This window comes from Chiloscyllium plagiosum, unplaced genomic scaffold, assembly GCF_037043375.1.
Source record: "Chiloscyllium plagiosum isolate Xiang-an unplaced genomic scaffold, Cpla_swu_hap1 HiC_scaffold_8, whole genome shotgun sequence".
NCBI lineage: Eukaryota > Metazoa > Chordata > Chondrichthyes > Orectolobiformes > Hemiscylliidae > Chiloscyllium > Chiloscyllium plagiosum.
Genome location: NW_028270146.1, coordinates 84983871 through 84998269, shown reverse-complemented (window position 1 = coordinate 84998269; position 14399 = coordinate 84983871).

The window sequence follows — 14399 nt, the reverse complement described above, 5'->3', positions numbered from 1 at the left end:
CGCACCCCTTCCCGGGACGCCCCGAGTTCGGGTCGTCGGGCGGCAGAGGCTCGGGGCCCCGCTCCTCTCCCGACACCGGGACGCCTGGCTCCTCGGGGAAAAGGTCATCCCCCAGGAAAAGGTCGTCCCCCAGGGCCAAGGCCCCCGGAAAAACAGTCTGGGAGGGAGGAGCGAGGATAACACCCTCCTCCCCTCCACCGCTCGACGACCCAGCAGAGGGTCCTCCGTCGTCGCCCGCACCACGGCCCTCGTGGTCATCGAGGTCCTCCCCAGGGGCCGGAGGAGTCGAGGCAGCAGGAGGCCCTGCTGTAGCCCCCGGGGGTTTGGGCGAGTCGGGCCGCGGTGCGGGACAGTCGAGGGGCACCGTTGGTTCGTCCCCCGGAGAGGGGCAGCACCGCCGGCGCGCTGCAGGAGAGTCCCTCCCCTCCGAGGGACGGTGCCTCTTCCCCAGAGAGACCGGGGGGGATTTATGGGCCTTCCCCTCCCCGCCCGCCTCGGTGGTCACGGGGCCCGGGGTCCCTCCCCCCAGCCTTTCCAGGAATACGAACGGCTGGGGGAAGACAGGGGGCGTGGCCAAGGTGGGGAGGGCCAGCCGTGTCACTTCTTGCCCCGCCCTGGGTTTATCAGGTGAGGGCGGGCGGGGCAGGGGCCCGGTTCCCCCTCCGGAGCCCGGAGACACGGTCGCTGTAGGAGGCGGGCCAGCGGTGTCCTCCCCCGGGTTAGTGCCAGGGCGTGGCTGGGTTGGGCAGGGCTCGGGCTCAGGGGCCCCCGGGCCTGGTGTCACGGCGCCAAGGTCGGGCGTCAAAACCCGAGGGGTTTCTCCATCGGGGTGGGGGGTGGATGTGGGGTCAGCTGGGTTAGGATCAGGTAAGGGTTCGGGAGTGTGGGGGTCAGGGTTCCCGCGCCGGGGCGACGCTGGCACGGCCGCAGGGGCATTGTCGTGCCGGGGCGGGGTAGGTCGTGGGCTAGGTGTCGGGGAAGGGGATAGGGTGGTCTCCCCGTGGGCGGGCCTGACGCGCCGCGTCTTCTTCAGCGCCTTCTGGCCTGCCGGACGCTCACCCCCCTCCCTGCCAGAGGCTGGAGCATTGGGAGCCTCTGGCTTAGCCTCCGGTGCCGGGGCCTGTGGTGTTGACTTCGGGGGAGGGGGAGTGGGTGCGGCGGCACCACCATCAGCCGTCGGTGTGGGCTGGGCGGCTTTCTGGGTGGGGCAGTTATTTCTAATGTGCCCCACCTCGTGGCACAGGTGGCACCGCACGCCGTCCGCCGTCCAGAAGGCGCGATAGGCCGCGCCCTCATGGAGGACAGTGAAATTGCCCTCGGTGACCTCCTCCCGGGCCAGGCAAATGAACACCTGGCGCCGGAAGGAGTAAACGTGTCGGAGGGCGGGGTCCTTCAGACCGAGCAGGAGCGGCTGGACACCCGACCGGATTTCCCCCAGGGTGGTGAGGTGGGGGAGAAGGAGCTCGCTGGCAATGAAGGGCGGGACGTTAGAGATCACGACCCTCTGGGCCGTAACCTCCAGAGGGTCGACGGGCAAATGTGACCCGCCCACAGCGAGCCCCCTCTCCACGGCCAGGTGGACCGCCTGCTCGGTCCTCAGGAAAAATACGGCCTTCCCGTACATGCGGGCCGCAGCGACGATGGCCAGTGGGCCGACCACACTAGCCATGGCCTTGCTGCAGGCCTCGATGGTCATGTTGGGGTGGGGATAGGCCTTGACCCCCAGGCGTTTGGTCAGGTGCCTGAAGGGGGTCGACGTCGCAGCCGGGGTTGTGGGAGCCGAGCCCAAGGCAGCGGCTACCCCGGCGTAGGTGCGGCTGGGCCCGGCGACTTTGGGGCTCGCCATATTCTGCCGCTTTGTACTTCGGCCCCAGGCAGCGGTGGAGGTGGGCCCCTGGTAGCAGCAGTGGTGGAGGGGCCCGAGGCGAGTCGCCAGAGGCAAGTCCCAGGCAGCGACAGCGGTGGCAGAAGCGGACCTCGGGCGAGTCCAAGGTAAGCCCTCGGTCGCAGTGGTGGGGGCAGACCTGTTGGGGAGAGTCCCCGAGGCAAGTCCCAGGCAGCCCCAAAGTCGAGTCCCAGGCAGTAGTGGTGGAGATGGGCCCAAGGCGAGTCCCAGGCAGCAGCGGTGGAGGCAGGCCTCTGGCGAGTCCTGGGAAGTCCCCTCGGTTGCAGTGGTGGGGGCAGACCTGTTGGGGAGGGTCCCCAAGGCAAGTCCCAGGCAGCCCCAAAATTGAGTCCCAGGCAGTAGCAGTGGAGGTGGGCCTCTAGTAACAGCAGCAGTGGTGGAGGTCCTGGGAGGGCCCCAAGGCAAGTCCCAGGCAGCAGCAGTGAGGTAGGCCCCAAGCAGCAACAGCTGAGGCAAGTCTGGGCGGGGTCCCAGAGACCAGCAGTGGGAGTGCAGGTCTCTCCTTCTCCTTCTCCTTCTCTCTGGTCTAGGGATAGTCGCCTTCAAGGAGAGCCCCTATACATACACTCACAATAGGCAAACACCCAGGTGGCCAGTGACAAGCACTGACCTTCACATCAAGGGGCAGTGCTGTGTGATCAAAACAGTGAAGGGGAGGGTAGGGACTAAATCAAAATAGAGTTGGAGGGAGAAATGATGCACTCCACTCCCTGCGGCGCCCACCTCTCCCTGAACAACTCCAGGGTGTTGGTGGACACCGCGTGACACTCTTGTTTATTTTTTTTTTTTTTTTTTTTTTTTTGTGCAGGTGTGAGACACAGTGAAAGACACAAAGTGCACCAATCTTTATTCAATTTCCACCACCAGGAAGATAGGAAAACACCCGGGTGGCCAGTGACAAGCACTGCCCTTCACATCAAAGGGCAGTGCTGTGTGATCAAAACAGTGAAGGGGTGGGTAGGGACTAAATCAAAATAGAGTTGGAGGGAGAAATGATGCACTCCACTCCCTGCGGCGCCCACCTCTCCCTGAACAACTCCAGGGTGTTGGTGGACACCGCGTGACACTCTTGTTTATTTTTTTTTTTTTTTTTTTTTTTTTTTTTTTTTTTTTTTTTTTTTCTCACTCCCGCCGGCGCGCTGCAGGAGAGTCCCTTGAGCTTGCTTTATTTTTTTTTTTTTTTTTTTTTGTGTGCAGGTGTGAGACACAGTGAAAGACACAAAGTGCGCCAATCTTTATTCAATTTCCACCACCAGGAAGATAGGAAAACACCCGGGTGGCCAGTGACAAACACTGCCCTTCACATCAAGGGACAGTGCTGTGTGATCAAAACAGTGAAAGGGAGGGTAGGGACTAAATCAAAATAGAATTGGAGGGAGAAATGATGCACTCCACTCCCTGCGGCGCCCACCTCTCCCTGAACAACTCCAGGGTGTTGGTGGACACCGCGTGACACTCTTGTTTATTTTTTTTTTTTTTTTTTTTTTTTTTGTCCTCTTTTATTTTATTTTTTTTTTTCTTTCTTTTCTTTTTTTTTTCTTATATATTTTTTTTTTTTCTTCTTTTTTTTTGTTTTAACCCCCACACTACCACCTAAGTGCGGTAGTGCTTATTTTTTCCCCAGCACCCATGGTGTGTGTGTGCAGGTGTGAGACACAGTGAAAGACACAAAGTGCACCAATCTTTTATTCAATTTCCACCACCAGGAAGATAGGAAAACACCCGGGTGGCCAGTGACAAACACTGCCCTTCACATCAAGGGACAGTGCTGTGTGATCAAAACAGTGAAAGGGAGGGTAGGGACTAAATCAAAATAGAATTGGAGGGAGAAATGATGCACTCCACTCCCTGCGGCGCCCACCTCTCCCTGAACAACTCCAGGGTGTTGGTGGACACCGCGTGACACTCTTGTTTATATCTGTCAACCAGGGCCCCCTGATTGGACCAGGTTAACAGCCCCAATCAGAGAACTCATATTCTATGAGGGTAACCTGGCTGACCTCGTTACATTCCCTATTGATACAGTCATCATTGAAAGAGGGGTCTTGATGTGTGCTGGCTCTGGGTTATGCAACTGATCAAATCCCTCCACCTTCATTCCATTCTGAGAACCTTGTGAGTTTTGTTTTTAAACTATAGAATCAAGTCCATCTTCAAAGATATTATTAAATTTCCCTTCCACCGCCCATTCAGGCAAGGTATAACAACCTTCTATGTTCTCTTTAATCCTTCACAGGGCGTTGGCATCATTAGAAGGCCAACAACTATTGCCTAGTTTTGTATGTCTGTATGACTTTTGATGACTGTTCAGAGGATGATTAAAAACTAACCACATTTCTGTGAAGTCACATGTAGAGCAGATGGATTGACAGATTTTCTTTCCAAAATGATATTCACAAACCAAACTGGGTTTTACGACTGTCTGGTAGTTTACTGGTGGCTTTTATAGATAACAGCAATTTATTACAGGTTTATTGAATTAACTGAATCTAAATTCACCAAGCTCTCATCAGGGGAGACATATGTCAAAATGTTTTCACGTTCCCTTTGAAGCTTTTGTCACTTAACTTAAATCTACACTGTCTGATTCTAGAACCTCCTGTCAGCAGAAATCACTTTCACTGTATCAAAGCCTATCATCATTTTGAACGCCTCTGTTAATTCTCCACTTTGACTTCCCTGCTCTTCAGAGAACAATTTCATCTTGTTTGGGCCGATTTGACCCAGACGTTCATTGTGAAACAATAACGTTCGCTTTCTGGAAACAGCAGCCATGAATTAGAATTGCAGTCATTTCGAATAATAATATTGAAGTTTATCTGATTCCAGATGAAATAAAGCTTTGTTTTGTCCTCTTCCCCATCAAATAAGCAGATTCCAGCAGTCTGAACCTCTGACCCAGATTGGTGGTAATCTCTTAGAATGTATTTGTCTTATGAAATCAGAACTTAAGCCGTGAAGAATGGAAACATTTGTCCTGCTTAGTCATCTTACATTTTTAATCAATAATTCTGTCACACTCCTTAGATAATGCAGCAATCTCAACCCAAGTAGTAAAACATAGCATCAGTTAAAACAGATTTGATGTTGTTGAAATTGAAGGGAAATGTCAGAAGTGAATGGATCTGTTTTTAAAGTCACTGAAAATGCTGCCTGATTACCAGCTGCTCTTCTTGTGTGGCTTCAGAAGAATTTGATTTTGATTGGCGTGAGTCCTCATTATCTCCATGCAAATATGTGTAGACCTGTGCAGACATAAAGATGCTTGAAGAGTCAACACATTAATGTCGCAAGTTAAAGGACAAAAATTCTCCTTCAACTGTTGAGTGCCAAGAATAGTAGATACAAGCATCAGACTAAAAGCAATGTATAAACAATAGCTAGTCTGCTGCTTAGGCACCATTGTTTCACCAGAGTAATCAGATTCAGCATACAAACTGCTTTCCTGAATTCAACTTTTACATAAATTTAACAAAATCCACATATCAGCAAGACAGTCAGTTGTTTGTTAAGATTGGAATGAATAAAATGGTTGATACGTTTACAAGCATGAATTTAACAACTTGTGAAATTGTGTGTCATTTTGCACAATTTGTATTCATACGCTCAATGAGAGACTCTCTTGGAGTTTTCCAAAATTCAAATTTGGTTGGCAAGTGGAAGGCCTTCAAAAATGAGATAATGAGAGGTCAGATACAATATGTTCCTGTTGGTGCAAAGAGGAAGGCTGGTAGGTGCAGAATGCTGGATGACTAGAAAAATTGAGGTTCTGGTCAAGAAAACAAAGGAGGCATATGTCAGGTATAGACAGCTGGGATCGAGTGAATCCCAAGAGGAGTACAAGGTCAGGATAGGGTTAGGGAGAAGCCTTAGAGATTCTACAAATACATCAAGGGCAAAACAGTAACTAGGGAGAAAATAGGGCCCATTAAAGATCAACGAGGCAAATTATGTGTGAGAATTTGATGAGTGAGATACTAAACAAATATTTTACATCAGTATATATTGTGGAGAAGGATACAGAAGCTCAGGAAATGGGGAAATAAATAATGATGTATTGATACACACTGCTGCCAAGATGCATCAGTGATGGAAGGTGTGAATATTGAAGATGGTGGATGTGGTGCTAATCAAGCAGACTGCTATATTCTTCATTGTTTTTGAACTTCCTTTTTTTTCTTGAGTGTAATTGGAGCTACATACATCCAGGCAATTTAAAAAAAATCTTTATTCACAGAATGTCATCACCGTAGGCGGGGCCAGCATTTATTACATATTTGTAATTGCCAAGAGGGCAGTTAGGAGTCAACCACATTACTGTGGGTCTGGAGTTACATGTAGGCCATGCCAGATAAGGATGGCAGTTTCCTTCCCTAAAGGACATTGGTAAACGAGATGGGTCTTTTTCTAACAATTGACAATGGCTTCATGGTCATCATTAGATTTTTAATTCCATATTTTTTAGTGAATTCAAATTCTACCACTTCCATGCGCCTCCGGATTAAATAGACTAGTGATAATATCACTAGACGTTTGCCAATGGATAGTATTCTATCACACATTTGACTGAACAGTGATTTGAATGGAAATTTATCTTGCAACTTGTATTCCTACAAAATAGAACCAGCAAGTGATGGAAAATGGATTCTATAACCATGCTATAAGGGTTTTGTCTATCTATTTGGGATTTGTTAGTATTTATTGATGGGATGTGGGTGTCACTGACTGGACCAGCATTTATTGCCCATCCATAGTTAGCCTTGAGAAGGCAGTAATGAGCTGTCTTCTTGAACCGCTGCAGTTTCTTTAGTGTAAGCACATCCATAGTGCCATTTCATTGCCATCTGTCAGTGCCACAACTCCATTTCTGATCTTATGATGAAGTGAGGGAAATTAACAAAGCAGTTGAAAATGGTTGAACCTTGGGCATTACCTTGAAGAACTCCTATGGAAATGTTTTGAAGCTGAGATGAATAACCTCCAACCATCACAACCACCTTCAATTTGGTCAGATATAACTCTAACCAGCTGAAAGCTTTCTCCCATTGATTGTGGACTTGCTACGGCTCCTTAAGGCCCCACTTAGTCAAATACAGCCTTGATGTCATGAACAGTTGCTCTTGCCTCAACTCCAGAATGCCTAAATGTGAATGAATCTTTTGAAATAAAAACAAACAGAAGAATAGGTGAAAACTTATATGGAAGGAAACAAGAGTATTATTTTCCTATTTGTAAACTGCTTCACCTTGGAATGTTAATGAACCAATAAAAAATGATGGGTAAAGGATAATTGGAAATTTCCTTATTAGCAAATCCAAATTACATGGGCCAGATTCAACTTTAAACTCCATTTCATAAAAGCCAACCATTGCTTCAATGGACTCAGGCACAGTAAGCAATTCTATTTCTTTTTATCCAGTGCTGCCTTGACATAAGTAGATATTTGAGGGTTCAATATGTTTCACTTTTATGACTAATACTATTTATGGACTGCTAAAGTTGGTTTGAATAACTTTTTCTAAACTGTGCACGTAAATGAATTCTACTGTTTAAAAGTTGCCAGTGAATATGTCATTAATTATGACCAAAAACAGAAAGTGTTTGTTTAATTTATATTTAATTCCCTATTCTTCCAGAGTTCCTCCGTCTTGTCTGAAATGGCCAGACCCAGACTGTTGCATAGCTCAATGGGTGTTAGCAGTTCTTGCTTTTATCATTAGAACTTGTGTATATCCCAAATGCAAACTTCTACTGCTCTCCTAAATAGAGTCCGGACTCAGCATAGACATTAGTCAGATAATTTAATGCTTTCTGGAACATGAACTGACTTGGGATGGCCCTCTTTATAAACTGTGACCCATACTGAATGCAATCTCACCCTGAGCCAAGTTGAGTATGATTACTAGGAAGATGCACAAATAAATGTACAGCGACATTCTGCAGTGGGTGCTTAAGTGACAATATCAGATTGTTTGGTAACTAAAATTATCAACTGCAGTTCAAAATATTATGTTGTTACTAAGATAATACAGTTCTTGTGTTACCATCTATTGAGAATATGTTTGCAAAATGAATATATCTTAATATTCACGGAGCAGAATTTGGCTGTTCTTAATTCATATCCTGCTGTTGTTTTTTTCTCATTTTCATTGCAGTTCTGTTTGTGTCTGGGGTTCAAGAGGGCTTAGGAAAGTGGTAAAACAATCAATCCAAAGGCATTTACTTGCATTGATATCTTGTAGCTCTCTTAAAGTCAACGGCTTACCAAATATTGGAATGTTTAAAAGCAATTTTTTCACCTATTGTTTCAATTATTAAATTTCATATTCAAAAAAAATTAAAAGAGTATGTTAAATGATATTAAATTAGTGATGTTCCCGTTTCTTTATGAGCTCTTTTGCTGATTTATACAATGTAATGCCGATTTATGGGCGGCACGGTGGCTCAGTGGTAAGCACTGCTGCCTCACAGCGCCAGGGACCTGGGTTCGATTCCAACCTCGGCGACTGTCTGTGTGGAGTTTGCATGTTCGCCCTGTGTCTGCATGGGTTTCCTCAAGGTGCACCGGTATCCTCCCACAATCCAAAGGTATGCCGGTTAGGTGAATTGGCAATGCTAAATTGCCCATAGTGTTCAGGGATGTGTTTGTTCGGTATATCAGTCAGGGCTAAATGTAGAGGAACTGGTTTGGGTGGGATACTCTTTGGAGGGTTGGTGTGGACTTGCTGGGCCAGAGAGTTTGTTTCCACATCATAGAGATTCTAATGAAGAGGTAATGGAGGACAACTTTGGTTAATAAAACCTGGACAACATTGATGCTCAAGCCATGGACGAGCAACAGAAATTTGTTGATAAAATGGAGAGTACCTGCCTGATACTCTGGATATTGGAGGCTTTGAACGTGGTTGGAATGTTTTTCAAACTCTCATACGAAGTTATTTCAATTCTCCAAACTATGAGCTCAAGACCTGAAGAACTAAAAATGGAAAATGAGCCGTAGCAACATCGACACCAAAAGCCGAAGAGCTCCTGCTCTGAGGCACGCATAGCAACCAGCAACCAATCACATTTAGTTAGTCGGCAAGGAAGAACATTTGATTCATCATGGCTTCAGTCTGGACTATACATAACCTGAGGACAGAAATAACATTATGTTTTACTGCTTACTAAAATTAGAATACGCAGAAGCATGAAATAAACCACAAAGAGACCAATCAAATTGTTAACAGCAGCTCTCCCCTGGCTTTCTAGCAGTCAACAGAGATCACTATTGGTCAGCTTGCCAATCCACAAATTTTGTCACCTGTTACAAATTTTAGTTCTTCCTTATGTGTTCATTGGTACAGAGATGCTGCTCACTCCTGTAAGAGGTCAAATATGTCACATCAGGGGTTACCCATCCTGCCAATTATCTAACCTCTCTTAATCTGAATTTGATTTTCTGTCTCCTTTAGCTTCCCTCAAATATGCCTATCCAAACTTTTCACATGTCTCTTAACAAAACACTTGATGAAATGAAGCCAGGTAGGAACTAAGTTATTTTAGGGCAGCAAGTAAACATGCAGAGTAATAGTCTTTGCTAATTTCAAAACCCACCCGTGCCCCTTAAGCTTGAAAATGGAGATTGTGGGGTGGGTAGTGACAGGGAGGCAACAAACATTGTGTAGACTGACCTACTTGTTTTTGGCTAACTTCCAATGAAATGGTATGGTGTCTTGTATTTTTAGTCTTCAGTCTAAGTCAGGAACCACTGTGCGAAATGTCTGGCAGGTTTTTTGGAGGATGGACATTTAAATAGGTTGTCGGGTGGGAGGTGGTAAATGATTGATGTGGTGAGGGAGATGAGTGATGTAGTGACTCCATTGCCTTCCTACAACTGTCCTGATAAAGTCCACCGTGTGTGTGGTTCAACTAAATGGCTCTGTCTGAAAATCTAAAGGGTGTAGTCATAAGCTCAGTCCAATTTAATTTGGCTCATAGCATAAAAGTGGTTTATACTTAACTGTAAATCCTAGATTTTATCCTTATATAGGAAGACCCTGAACAAAGGAAGAACTTGCATTTCAACATTATTATTTACTAACTCAGGACATACTGAAGTGTGTGACTGCCAATGACATATTTTTGTCGTATAATCCCTCCTGTAATATAGCCTCGACCAGTTTGTGCACATAAGGCCGTCCAAACAGCAATGAGATTAATAACTAGGTCATCAACATCTGTAATGTTGATTGAGACATAGGAGTGCAAGGCCCCGAGAGAACTTTGCCATTTTTCTTGAGAGTTCTATAGGACCTTTTATCTGAGAGGTAAATGCTGCTCTCAACTGAAAGAAAGTGCTACCTTTGACATTGCTACATTGCCTCAGTACTGTATTTTCTAGATTATGAGCAGAATCATGTTGTTCAGAGATTCAATGCTGCATTACGCTGAAAAGAGGGAGGCACTTCCGCTCGAGGGCAGATCAGGCTAACTTGTTTGATTTTCTTCTTAGCCCATGTGTGTGGATAGAAGTCCAAACCTTAACAGGCAGGGAATTTGGAAACCTGCTGGGACATCCCTGGCTCCAACATCCAGGCAGCATATATAAAATGCACCCATACAGAACTTAATTTGCTGCATATCAGGAGCATCACTCAGCATCTGCTGGTCACCCCTCCACCCAGCTACCCCTGCATATATCTGACAGCAGACAGGAGGTAGATCTCCTTGGACATTGCTCTGAAAGCCATCTGGGAGAGAAAGAATGTGCTGTCTCCACAGAATGTCAAAAGGAGGTGTCCCTTACTAACATAGACAGCTATAATGGACTATCATAACATTACCATCAGAACAACTCATTGTGCTGTTAGTGGGAAACAGCAGCAATCTCATGCAAGACTCTTTATTAATAAAGGCTCTGATTAGCTGGTTGGGCCAGGCAGGGTCTTCTTCTTACGCTGGAATGGTTTCAGCAAAGAAATGTCTTGTGAGACCCATGCTACTGAAGATGTGTGTACTCAGCCAGAGCTTCCAGAAAATAGCTTACTCTGCCAGGTACATACCTCTTATAATTAGTTAGGTTTGTGAACACATTTTTCACCCAACAGAGTTGTACCTTTGGGCTGGCACATTAATGAGGACTTATTATATACTATTGAATACAAAAGAGGTTCCTGAGCTGCCTGCAAGTTTCTGAGGGTTCAATACCAAAACTTTAACCCAAAGCTGAATGTTGGTCAGTTGGGGGGGTGGGGGTGGGGTGGTGCTGTGGAGGGAGGGAGCTGTTGTAAACACTTTATTTGGCCTAAAACATTTTGCCTTATGAATCTGGCTTAGAGTTTGAGGTGATGACCTGTGACTCAGAGTTAAGGGGGAATTACGCACATGTCTCTTGAACGACGCAAAAATGAAATATTGCCATCTGTAGAAGATAGACATATTAAAAAAAATGTCAAAACTGTTTTTCTAAAGGAATGAAAGTAGCGATGCACCTCTAATGTTTGCATTGTGTTCTGAATGATTTTTGTGAAAGAGAGGTTTGAAAGTATGCGTTTTCAGAAGGAAACGTTGTGTTAAATTCAACAGGAGTGCCTTCAGCAGCAGCTGTCTATCGTGAGGTAAGGAACCAAGCAGGTTCCTAATCACTGCAGATCCTCCCTACAGCATGGGGTGGAGTGGCAAATCAGGTGGAGGGAAGGAGGAAAATGGACTGTTCAAGCAAAATATGGGCTTAGTCCAGTGCAAATGCTTGGCTTTCACAGTTTTAGACTTAAGTTCTCTTACCGTCTGTAAAGACCTAATGCCCAGTTAGGTCAAAAATTTCTGTTGCACAATCTTCAGGCCATCCCTCTCTCCTTCTCTCTTTTTTCTCCTAATGTCTCAAGACACAACGGCAATAAAATAGATTGGAAAAATATCCGTCCACTGTGAACTTAAAGATATCTGCAACATTCACTACTGCTGAGGATACAAGACATCAATTGAACGATGATGGTCTCAGGTTAAAATCTAACATCTCAAAGGCTCCAAGGACTTTAAAAGTGTGTATTCTTTTATCTTTTTGTTTGTTAAACTTCATGCTTCCCTCTCTTTAAACTTTACAACTCTGTCTGATTTTGTGTTTTATTTATTCTGGGAGTCAGTAAGTAATGAGATTTTGTTTCCTTTCCCTTAAGAAAACCTTGTAATTAGCTCCTTAATTTGGAACAAGTGAATAAATGTTTTAATTGAAATGAGATATAGGTGCATGCTAAAGAAAATTTAAAAATCTTTGCTGAGATTGACTGAGGAGATTAAAAACAGGTGAACTAATTCACTTTTTCTCAACAAGTAGTAAGAAAATGCAACATCAACTGCACTAATTTACATTAGTTCTCTATCTTATCTTAAAAATCACAGTGTGATCAGACAGATTTCCATGAAAGAAACCATATTGAATGGCATTTATTAACCCATGTTACTTCAAGTGACAATCATTTTTCTCTCATCATGGTCATTAGTGATCTCACCACTAACAGACTGACTTTTATTTGGCTGCAATATCGTTCTCCCGTTTTATGAAAAGGAGTATAATAGTAGTGAGTAAAAAGGCAGAGGAGGCTAATTCTAATGGACTGTTCGTTTGTGTTTAAGCACTGCTCTGAGGTTAGAAATCTCTCTGTAAATACATTACTGAGTACTTTTAAAATGTAATCGATAAAGCCAAATTGTGCTGGAGAAGGCCAACAATAATTTAAGATTCTTAAGGGACAGAATCAAATTGGAAAATCAAATCAAGTATTAGTGAACAGATTGCAGTGGTACACAGTGAGATTACTGAAGGGACAATATACATACATCAGCTTTGCATTTTAGTTTCTTGGGAATCTGGGGTCATGGCCCACTTCAGAAATTTCTGACACCTCATTTTATGAATTTTTCACACTCTGTTGGATCATATATAGATATATGATCAAACCAATATAGATTCTGTAAGAATTGTTAGAGATAAATTAGGTATAAGACTAAAAGTAGTGAAAAAGACTTTGACACAACTTTACACAGTTACATTAAAATTGATGGCTTACTACCCATTTATAAAAAAAAATTGAGGAACAATAAATGAATGAATTAACTAATCACTAACGTTGCCAACAGTAATCTCAACCTCTTTAAATGCCTTCATTCTGTTAATAACATTTATTTTGTTTGACCAAATGTTTGACTGAGAATTAAGTACAAACCTGGAACTCTGCCTCAACAGTCTTTTACTAGATAATTTGGGGATTGAAGATGAGAAATTAGCATTGAGCCAAAGATCAGCCATAACCTAATTGTCAAAAATCACATGACACCGGGTTATAGTCCAACAGGTTTATTTGAAAACACAAGTTTTCGGAGCCCTGCTCCTTCTAAGGAGAATTGGACTATAATCCGGTATCATGTGATTTTTGACTTTGTCCACACCAGTCCAACATTGGCATCTCCACTGTATATTCAAAATGGACAGTGGAAGATGCCTAAAAGGCTTATTCTTATTTTGTATTTATGTACTCCTAAACATTCTCACACACTAGAAATATTACAAAAAGAGATGTATAAAAATGTGTCGTCTGTCAGTAGAAATCTAATATTATCTTACCTTTGATAGTTCTCTGTGATTTTAACTATTCTAATACAGGTGGTGAGAGATTTTTCTGGGTTATGAAATGGTAATAAAACAAAAGCAGTGATAATACAAAGCCAGACACTGTCTCTCTCTCTCTCTCTCTCACTCTCTGTTTTTCACACACATGCGCGCAAAATGAACAAGTCAAATTTGCACACTGCACGTCAAAATTGCAATAATATACACAATATGGAAAAGATGTGCATCCCTGTTTTATTTGTTAACATCTGGTAGAGTTAATCAATTTTATTCTATTTTTCATTTAAAATTTGCCAATTCTGCCAATTCACTGAAGGTTGTTAATGTGTTCACACCAAGTAAGTCATGAACAAAATAAAATATTTGCTTGGTCAGGTTTTGAAGTTTCCACTTCAGAAAATGATATTGTTTATTTTTGAAATTTCAGCTGTAGCAGTTTCAAATATGTATACTAATGTTATTGTAGTGCTTACATATACATTGAAATACGTGGAATACATAGTAACGACTAGAAGGAGAGGAATTACCTCCACTCTCGAGTCAACCCTTTTGGTTAGTCACAACAATTTTTAAAAATTTCTCTTTGAGTGGTGGCTATCACACTTCAATGGAACTTAGCAAACTGAATGAAAAATGATGGTGAGTCAAGTCCAAGGTTTATTTGAGTAAAAGAGGATAGAGGAGAAAGTGAGGTCTGCAGATGCTGGAGATCAAAGTTGAAACTTTATTGCTGGAACAGCACAGCAGGTCAGGCAGCATCCAGGGAACAGGAGATTCGACGTTTCGGGCACAGGCCCTTCTTCAGGAATGACTTAAAAGAGGATAGAGTTTTGTTACCTGTCACACCTGAGAAAAATGGAAAAAAAACATGATGTTCAACACTAC